The sequence below is a fragment of the Triticum aestivum genome, chromosome 1B, assembly GCF_018294505.1.
Source record: "Triticum aestivum cultivar Chinese Spring chromosome 1B, IWGSC CS RefSeq v2.1, whole genome shotgun sequence".
In the NCBI taxonomy this organism is placed as follows: Eukaryota; Viridiplantae; Streptophyta; class Magnoliopsida; order Poales; family Poaceae; genus Triticum; species Triticum aestivum.
In genome coordinates, this window is record NC_057795.1 from 219,759,050 (window position 1) to 219,769,508 (window position 10,459).

The 10,459-nt window shown below is 43.5% G+C and overlaps 1 long non-coding RNA gene across 25 annotated transcripts; it reads right to left on the reverse strand.

Annotated features, from left to right (window-relative positions):
* Positions 1-3,337: 3,337 nt before the first annotated feature.
* LOC123116762 (uncharacterized) lies at positions 3,338-9,836 on the reverse strand. Of its 25 annotated transcripts, none has more exons than XR_006457195.1 (13): positions 9,123-9,832; positions 8,848-8,885; positions 8,595-8,664; positions 8,417-8,482; positions 8,071-8,147; positions 7,921-7,964; positions 7,481-7,844; positions 6,820-7,106; positions 6,655-6,727; positions 6,355-6,531; positions 5,711-5,746; positions 4,795-5,335; positions 3,338-3,967 (listed from the first exon to the last, which is right to left on the reverse strand). It is a non-coding gene; the product is annotated as an uncharacterized lncRNA (long non-coding RNA). The 25 variants fall into 25 exon arrangements; XR_006457215.1 differs by lacking the exon at positions 7,481-7,844 and having other exon boundaries at positions 6,820-6,914; positions 7,022-7,106; positions 9,123-9,830; XR_006457186.1 differs by having other exon boundaries at positions 7,921-8,297; positions 9,123-9,834.
* Positions 9,837-10,459: the final 623 nt, after the last annotated feature.

The following is a 10,459-nucleotide window of genomic DNA, read 5'->3' on the forward strand; positions in this document are numbered from 1 at the left end:
AACTGCTACCGCTCCTTACTCGGCCACGGTTCATCGTGTCAGACAAACCGATCGACCGGTATGTACATAGATAATGCTACGTACACTTTGATCGGGTGGGTCCCAGCTGTCAGGGAGGATAAGGATGCACTTCCTTGCGTGCAAAGATATAGTTGGTGGGTTTCAGCTGTCAGGGGGAAGAATCATTTTTTACCCGTAATAAGGACGCACTTACTTTCGTGTGAAGATGTAGCTGGTGGGTCCCAGCTGTCAGGGGAGAAAACATTATTTTTAGGGTAAAAAGGATGCAGTTGCATGCATGCGTCCATGGGCATGGTGCGTCTCCACTGTCAGCCTCTCCACGTCCAGTCATCTTCTGATGGCTCTCGTTTGTTGACCATGTTGACCATACCGTGCGGAGCGCACCAAGCCGGTAGACGACGGCGAGGCCCCAGACTGGAATGCCCCGGTGATGGAGAAGACGTGGTAGTGGAGTCGCAGATGGAGAGGAGTGGGAAACTTGATTGGTTCGGGTGCGGGGTGGGCCTACACTCGACAAAGAATAACAGGAGGTGCAGAGGAGTGGAGGGATGGCCTGGCCATCGGCGGGGTAGCATTTCGCCGCGAGGCGCGCAAAACTGTGCCGCTGAACGCTAGAGGCTGGAGCAGGCGGTCCCAGCAGCGCTGGGAGGAAGAAGACGAGAGATTGAAGAAGAATGTCGGCCGTTGGATATAAATCCAACGCCTTGCTTAGGCCTCGACCTTTGTATTTTATTTTTTGCGAAAGTGCTTAGGCTTTGACCTACTGGCCCACATGTCAGCTAGTCCATTTGGTTTTTTAGTCCATTTGGTGGGCTGGTGAAACAATGATATAACATCTATGCATCTCATTTATATATTATGTTAGAATTTAAAGCCCATTTGCATTTTTCTTGAAATCCACAGACTTGCTGGGCTGGGTGAAAATATCATGTTGGGCTGGACGAAGAAATGTTATAAAAACATAAACACATGATTGCACGTCTATTACTGCAATGGTCAGTAAAATCTTTGCAAGTTTATGTACGCAATCACTAGGAGTTAACTTGCCAAGTTATATATAAACAATTATTATTATTTTGTAAGAACTTTCGATTTATGAAATAAAATATCACTTTAATTTGATGAGTTAATAGGATGTTGGGTATTATGTTTTTTTAGGCTAGAGGTGGGATGGTTGAGTTGGTTCTAGGGAGAAGTACTGGGAGAACACTTAGATGACATCGAAAAAGAAAGTGGGAGAAAATTCAGATATAGGATTAATAAAAACGAAAAATAAAGGAAGTGGGAAGGTCTATAAAATGGTTGGACGAATGACATGTTTAACGAAACCTTATGTTGTTTCTATTATATATATATATATATATATATATATATATATATATATATATATATATATATATATATATATATATATATATATATATACATCTGGGCTATTCTGTTACGCGTAACAGAATATTATTCTGTTACCCTTTTTGAACTGACGGTTTCAGGTGGTTGTACTGATGTTTTCGAAGCGGTTGAACTGATGCTTTCAGTTGTGTTTAACAGATCGTCTTCTTTAGTTTAAAACCTTTTTGTAATTGTTTTGTCAGAACGTGACGTGTAATATATCGTTGGAAAGCTCTTGACAACCATATTTCAAGTATATTGAACGTTTTTGCAAAATCATTATGGTTTAAGAGCAGTTTTGAAAAAACCATTTTTTTCAAAACCGAAAACGTGAATCGTATTTTGGACTCAATTTTTAAATGGTTTGTCGGAATTGAGGAAATAAGACGGTGTTGGAAAGCTGGTGAAAATCCGCATCTTCCATATATGTATTGGTTTTTCTAATTCTATATGATTTAAAAGTAATTTGAAAAACGGTGAAATTCTGGGCGAAACGTATTTTCACGATTTTTTGCAATCGGTTTGTCGGATTGACACAAATGATACGGCGTTGGAAAGCTATGGAAAATGCGCAACTTTTCCGTATAGAAATATTTTTCTAATTCCTTATGGTTTAAAAACGAATTTGAATACAATCAAATTTGATTTTGAATGCGATTTTTTAAAAAAGTTTGTCGAAGTATGGCAAATAATATACCGTTGGATAGCTATCGAAAATGCAAAACTTAGTCATGGTGAATGTTTTCTCTACTTCGCAATCGTTTAAGAGTAATTTTGAATACGGCATGACAGATCCTGCTGTTTTCTCGTCTGAAAAACAAAGTAATCGTACTGATATATGTGTATGTTTGTACTGAGCTATTTTTTGTAGAGTAATTTTGAATGGTTCCAAAAAGGGATACTTGTACTGATGCTTTCATGGGTTTGTACTAAGTGTGTTTTCATTAACTAGACTTTGCTCTGTTTTTTGGGTAATGTTTTTCTCGTAAGTTTTCAACGGTTTACTGTATCGTCTCCCCTGTACTTGGATGGTTTGTATTATCGAACTGAATGATATTTTATTCAAAAAGAAAATGTGTTTGTTTTTTTTATTTTAACTCAACATTATTTTGACAATGTTGTTCTGAACTTCTCTCATTTTACGACTTGTACTGAGATACTTACTAAGCAGGATTTTCATGGGGTTTCTTTTTTTTGCTTGAACTTTACAATTTGATTTTCTGTCATTTCTTTTATTCCGAACATACCACCGTTTTTAACTCGTACTGAGGTACTTACTACGCCCGAACTGGGGTGGCCGTCGCGTGTCTCGGCGTGTTTTGAACTCGATGATATTTTTTCATCAATTTACTGCCCATTTTTTTCATCACACTTGAGAGAGTGATTAATAGGTTTACTTACTGGCCAGTAACACATGAACTTCTCAGGCAATAATACATGAACTACTAGGAACATAAATTTTCATCGAGCACTTGAAAACATAAAATATTACATAAAGAGAAGCATCGAACAGTGAATGTAAAAATAACTCCCACATCCATCATATACTGGGAGCTTCCACTTGAATAAGAAAATTTGTTTATCCCGTAACTTCGTCAACAGTTTGAGCTTGCATGTTTTATATCATTGAACTGAATGATATTTTTTCAAAAAAAATAAATCATGTGTGTTTCCTTTTTTTTTGTTGAACTCAATATTTTTTGCAACAATGTTTTGAACTTCTCTCATTTTGCGACTGGAACTTTTACCATTTGAATTTCTGTGTTTTCTTTTTGTCTGAGCTTTTTCCCCAAAGTTATCTGGTACGCCATGTTTGAACTTACAACTTTTGTAGTTGTGAACTTGTCATGTTTTTACAATGCCAAGCTAGCAAATAGTAGGAGATTAAGCCAGCGAAGGGGCTACAGTAATAACAATGCCAAGCTAGCAAATAGTAGGAGATTAAGCCAGCGAAGGGGCTACAGTAATACAACAGTCAGATCGATAGCTAGCAGCAATAACAGTGGTTACCAACATATAAATGAACTTGTAACAAACTTGCACACGACCTGACAACACAATACACATATGGATGACCACACAGCGAGTAGATCCAAATAAAAATGTACGACCACGCAGGAGGTTGCATATGGATGAAGTGATGACCCATTTTTTCTCGTACCGAAGCTTCTCTATACTGAAGCTTGTTTCCAGAAATCATATCAGTGGGTTATTAAACACCTGCAACAACATCAAAAGAGAAACACTAGAAAAAGAGGACGCCACTATACAGGAACTATAGTGGACAGACCAACATAAATCCTCAAGCAATAATCGAGAGAGTTCACAATCTCCATGGAAGATGCCTATGAATTCACCATGGAAGGACCTCCCACTCCCCTGCACTATCTCCTTCCACTCCCTGCACACACACACACGGAGCAGAGAGAGGATGAGAGGGAGATGACTGCGCCGGATCGAGGACGGAGCAGAGGGTGGCCTGCATGCAACTCTTCTCCTGACCGGCTGTGGAGCGTGCTGTTGTACTGACGAGGCAAGTGTCCAAATATATCACCTAAATCAGTTCAAAGAATTTTACAAAAACAAGCAGGGAACAAAGACAAAAGTCATGTATGGCTATCAGGCACAACTTCTATATAAAGAAGGATTAGTAAGGGTCTTAGGAATCGACTACATTATTTCAGTCAACTCAATCTTCATCAGTACTAGAATGACTGGACAAGAAGTTTAGATTTGTAGCAGCACACACACCAAACTTGCAGACTTTTTCTTCAACATTTTTAGGTGATTGCATCAAATAGTATGATTGGAAAAAATATTTCAGATTTGTAACAGCACACACACGATACTTACAGAATTTTATGGAAATGCACGAGTTCTGATTTATCAGTACATAGTTTTATGGAAATGCATGAGTTAACTTCTTCTAGGCACTATCTGGACATGGTGAAGACTAGCTAATGTAAGGATAGGCAGAGAACACTTAGTATTGAACTTTTTTCCAAGTATGTATTGAACTGATTTTTTTTCAATGAGCTGTTGTAGTATAGGTACTAGAGCTACCAGCATCTTTTTATATATCATGATAAAAGGCAAACAAACATGCATCATCTCCACCAGACCATTCTCTCATCATCTTCAGAACATACATACTAGAGAAAATTGAACTGAATATGGAAGAAATTTATACTTTTTTGGGACTGTATCATGTAATACCACATCCAGAAAGCATGCCAAGCGAAATGTATATTTATTTTTAGTTGAAGAACTAGCAGTCTTGCAGCACAACAGGCACATCATGGTGCTATTAACTAACTTACAGAGATCCTTTCTGCTTTGTAGTAGTACTAGTACCTGAGGTTACAAGGGTCGGAAATTTACCATTTGACGGCCTTCACGCCACCAGCAGCGCCGGAGGCGACCTCGTGTCTCCTGCTGTCGACGGGGAACAGGAGCTGGATCCACGGGGAAGAAGGTGGTAGGAGCGCCTTATCTCTCCGATCTCTCACGGGAGGGCCATGCTCGACGTCGAGGTGCAGGGCGGTGGCAGAGGTGAATGGCCTGATCGCTGCATTGTCGCACGGCCCCGTGTGGCGGAGGTTAACGACTTGTGGTGGTAAGGGTGAACTGCTTGAGCATTGCGTCGTCAAACGGCCTTGTGTGGAGGCAGTGAATGGCCTAGGCGTTGCGCACAGAGAGCGCTAGGCACGAGGCCACAGCGGCTGCCGGCGACGATGGGTTGCACGAGCAGGGCAGAGCCCAGATCGAACTAACGTGGAGATGGGCGCCAGCGGGAAGCAGGGCTTGCACGACAGCGGGATGCAAGTCCCTTTTTTCCCATGCTTGCTCCATGACCTGATGGGGTGCGTCAGTGTCTTCAAAGTGGATGACATCGGAGGAAGGGCGGGAGCCAGGGGAAGACCTGTAGAAAAATCAGAAGAGAAATTTGAAGGAGAAGAAGATTACAAGTTTGCAACCATTGAAGAATTAAGTCCGTATGGCTAGTAGCTATGCATGTTTTAAGTTAAATCTCAGTGAAAGTAATTTTGTACTCCCCATGTAGTAATACCTGGACTTGCTGTCACATGTGTTCTTTCTGTCACATGTGTTCTTTATATCAATACTGGACTATTTTTATATATCTTTATAACAATACTGGACTATTTTTTGTTTTTTTGTATGGATTGTTTGTATAATACATACTGTACCACAGTATATCCTATAGATATTCTTCATCATAAAGGACCACAACAGCCATCATTTCAAAAATGAAGATAGAACGGAAAATAGAATTTACCTTTAGTCTTGACAGCGAGCCTCTCAAGATCATGATCTGCAAGGAAAAGAAGGGAGCAATATAGGTAAAAATATCATACAAATCAGATGAACTATCACATGCAATAGATTATTTTCTAATATGTGTACTGTTTGTATAATATATGAAGGATACAGTTCAAGTTTCAATCAGACAAAAAAATCAATATTTCTAATCTGCAACAAAGCATTTTTTTCCCGGGCAAGTGAAAATAGTGAGACATTGAACTCTATCTAACACACACCCGCCCTATTTTTTTGTTTATGGCTGAACTGATAGTATAATACATTGTGAGTTGCTAATAGTGTTTTTTTCTCCTATAAGAAACATGTTCTTTTCTTCGTATGATATGTAAAACTGAACTATTTCTCCAACACACATCAAACAATTCCCATTGTTCTCTATGAACTGAGGAAAGAATAAATAGTGACCTACTAGTAATCTACTGATGTTTGACACCGGAAACATGTTCTTCTCCACTTTAGGCATTAAGAAAAACATGTGTAGAGCACAAGTGCACCACGAGGTCAGCGTCAGGTTTGATTATGGAGGAGCACACGATCTAGAAAAAATGTATGGGGGAAGGGAACTTGCTACCGGTTGTGAGAGAGAGAGGAGGCACCTACTGCTGGTTGAGAAGGAGCGCTCCAGCAGGGACTCGTGTCCCTGGTCATCCGCTCTGCTGCGAAAGACGGCACTCCAACGTGGACTTGCAGGGGAGGACCTCGGGGGTGGAGGGAGAGGAGGTGAGCCATGGAGGAAGGGGCTGGGTGGCAACTCGCTAGGGGAGGTGTTGGGTGAGGCTGTATTCGTACCAAAATGACAGAACAAGTAGTTGGATTAGCCAATATCTGAGAGACCAATAATATTTGTACAATTCAATCTCACATCAACAAAATGAGATAGGACAGTAACAATTTATATACCAATGTAGTATCAGCTCGTCTATCAAATTGTTGTAGTAGTCCATGCCCTCAAGGTTTGTCTGTCCTATTCCATCTACAAAATGTGGTACCAAGAATCAGAAATTATTCAAAAAGTAATTACAGTCTACTTTTAGTTGCATACACTTGTACACTACTAGTACTTACCAGGGAGTAAGGTGAGGACAAGAAATGAGAATCTGTATGCATCCCAAATCCATCTTGTGCATACGCTTTATATCTTCCCGAGATCCAAGGATTTGCTTACGTATAAAATCAAAGAAACTGACGGACTTCATCAACCCGCAGTCTGTCTGAACTCTTTGAATTTCAGAGATAACAACTCTTTTCACGCGCAATTAGTTCTTACCTTTTTGTAATGATGGTACTGATCTGTTTGCAATGATGGTACTGATCTTCTGAAACATATGTTGTGGACCCTTCAGACGAGTGACCTGCCATCGCAAACTTAGGATATTGGATTTATCTCCAAGATTAGACAGTAAATCAAGTGGCCTTCTACTGATTGCTTAAGCGTTTGTGCATGTAAACTTATTTGCTGAACTGCTACAATTTTTCTGCTCCGCACTTACTACCTCTCAAGGGTGTACTGATATCAAACCTCTAAAAAAATATGTATAGTTTACGTCCATGGCAGCAGTGTGTAGCAGTCGAGCATGTAGTGCATGTGCTGGCTGCCAAAACTGTTTGTGGTGCCGCTATTGCAGAAAGCATGCTGGCCACATCGCCGGCAAGCTTCCATAGAATTGAGACTTGTAGAATTCAAACTAATAAAAAGATGTTGAATCCATCAGTGATCATGCATCACCTTGGACTGTTGTATGTGCTCGACTTGGACAACTGTGCAACGCTTGGTGAAGATGGTGGCTGTGATTCTACTTGGACTGATGTCCGCGCTCCACTTGGACGGCTGCCAGTAACCATGGTGGACGAACTCCTGGCCGAGGGTGGCCAAGGCGACCACCAGGAACTGTAGGTGGCCGTGCTTGTTCTCGGCAGTGAACTCACACGAGGAGGAGGTGATGACGGGAAGCAGGGATCACGGGTGGCCTTCATCTCGCCACCGGATACGGGGTGCTCGCGCTCATGGACGCCAAGGCCAGGATCGACAGCAAAACAGGAGACTAGTGAAATCGAGCTATTCGTCGAGCTGCTGAAACATTTTTACATAGCTAACAGTGGACAAAGATAAAAAAATATGAGTTTCCTTAAACATAACCAAAACAAGCATTTGAATTGGTTATGTACCTCCACTCAAAGAGAGCTTGGACTTGCTACTATTCTTTGTCTAACTGCCAACAGAAGATTGATGTAAAGCATTACAACAAGTCCCCGTCCCCTCGATGCTGGCCCTACACGATGGCACGACAAGTTCTAGTAGCAGCTCGCTGCTCATACCTGCTCGCCAGCTTTATGCCTCGTCTTGCTGCTGCCTCAAGACACTTTGCCACTTACTACTTATCTCCGGCAGTACCCTGCACACACACACACACACACCACCGGCCACCAGTTAACACATATCCACACACACACACACACACACACACACACACAGAAGCAGCCATCTTAATTCCATATTCTTTGTACAAATCCAAGCACATCTTGGGGATCAGGCCCTCCTCGACCTGAAGCTTGTTCAGCATGTAGTATGCGATTTGGTAGATACAAGTAGTATGAGCACACGAATTCTGTAGCATGAAAACAGAGGATTGGTGTAAGTTTATTACTGTACTACTGTACTTACCTTGGATGTTCTTGCGGCAGGCTAAGTTGATCCCTAAGCTTAGTGGGTAGAGGGTATCATCCATGTCTGAAAACGCATGCCAAGAAACAATTGAGGGGTTCAGAAAGAAAGTTTTGGCAGAGAACTCCATGATCGAAATATAGCAGTGCAATGAAAGAGACGTCAATTATTGACGTACCAAACAGCAAGCAATCAAATTTGGCCCGTTTGCGTAGGAGTAGGACTCCATCTTCGCAGTCGGACAGTGCCTGCAACAGAGTTTGTCCCGACAGAGGTTATGAGCTTGAGAAATGATGCAGATAAAACAAAGGGAGCAAACTAGATTATTGAGCTAGCATTAGCATGTCAGTGACCCAACAAGCTAGCAAGAAAGAGATGGAAGATCGAGGCAAAAACAAGAACCGAGCCAAGCAGCTCTGGCATGCAAGTACCTAGACGATGAACGGAAGAGTGGAAGACAGAGCACCAGCTGCAAACACACAACGCAGGTGAGGTTAGTGGATGCCATTTCGCCTAGCTAGGCCTCTCTATTTATACAACAAAGATGATCAGAGTCGCAACTCTTTCGCAGCCACACACCTCATTGTCTACACAACCAGGACTGCATCTTATGCACATTATGGACTGATGATGTAGCAGCACAGAAAACTAAATTTGCTTGCTGATGTGTACAGATGTAGCAGCACAGAGATGTGTACTGATGTACCTTTACTGCTGGATTCTGAAAACATGTGCTTGCTGTCTTGTTGAACGGCCCGGGGTGGCCACAGTGAACGGCTGGGGTGCTACATCAACGGAGGCTCACCAACGGGAGGAGGTAGCGTGGTGGAGGGATTGGAGTGAGCTGGGTCAGCAGTAGGAGTGGATGAGCGCAGCCCCCATCGGAGGAACTGGAGGAAGTGCTGAACAACAATGGAGGTGAGGAGGTGCTCGGCTGGCGGCGGAGCAAGGAGAGATAGCGGCAGCGCGGGGAGGACGTGGTGGCGACGGGTGGTTCTGGGCGACGCGATCTGGTGCAGGGCAACCGCGGCGGCTCGATCCGTGGTTGGAGTGTGGGGAGGCGGCCGGAGCCGAGGGAGAGAGTGGGGGCAGCGGCTGGAGCCGAGGGAGAGGGTGGGGGCAGCGACCGGAGCCAAGGGAGAAGGTGGGGGCGGCGGCCGGAGCTGAGGGAGAGGGTGGGGGCGGCGGCTAGAGCCAAGGGAGAAGGTGGGGGGCTGCGGCCGGAGCCAAGGGAGAGGGTGGGGGCGGCGGCCGGAGCTGAGGGAGAAGGTGGGGACACGGCGGCGCCTGGGGGAGAGGGGAGGCCCCGATGGCGCGTTGGTGGAGGGGGAGGCCCCGACGGCACACTGGTGGAGCTTATCAGGTCGGCGACGGGGGATCGTGATTCTTTTTTTGTCGTCTCGGGTCGGGTAGTTTAGGTTTTTAGCTCGCAGTTCGTCGGATCGCTCCTTATAGGGCTGAGGGATAACAGAATACTAACAAAATAGTCCAGTCTTATATATATATACATATATATATATATATATATATATATATATACACACACATACTATTATAGAAGGAAAAACATAGGTTCAGTTTTGCATTCTTATAGAAAAATATAACTGAGTTGTGTGTCATCTGAAAAAACAAACATAACTTGGGTTGCTGATGTTATAGACAAGCTAGGCTGGGAGGCCCAAAGGCCCTTGATACCTACTGGATCCAAAAAAGTTGAAACATGTCGTGGGCTGCCCATGTTAAACAACAAAACCTGGCCCCTCAAAAAAAATGTTAAACAACAAAACCTAGGCCATGGACCTGGTGGGCTCGGGACTGTCAGCCTCTCGACGAACAGTCGTCTCCCGATTCCTCTTGTTTTGCTAACCATATTGGGAACGACAGACGGCAGCGCTGCAGCGAGAGCACCAGTGCGGAGGACGATGTTGAGACCTCGGACCGAACGAGCCGGAGCGGGGGAAGACGCAGGCAGAGGGGAGTACGAGGGTTAACTTGTTCGGGTGCAGGATGGGCCGGTGGAGCTGCCGCTGCCGGACAATGTGT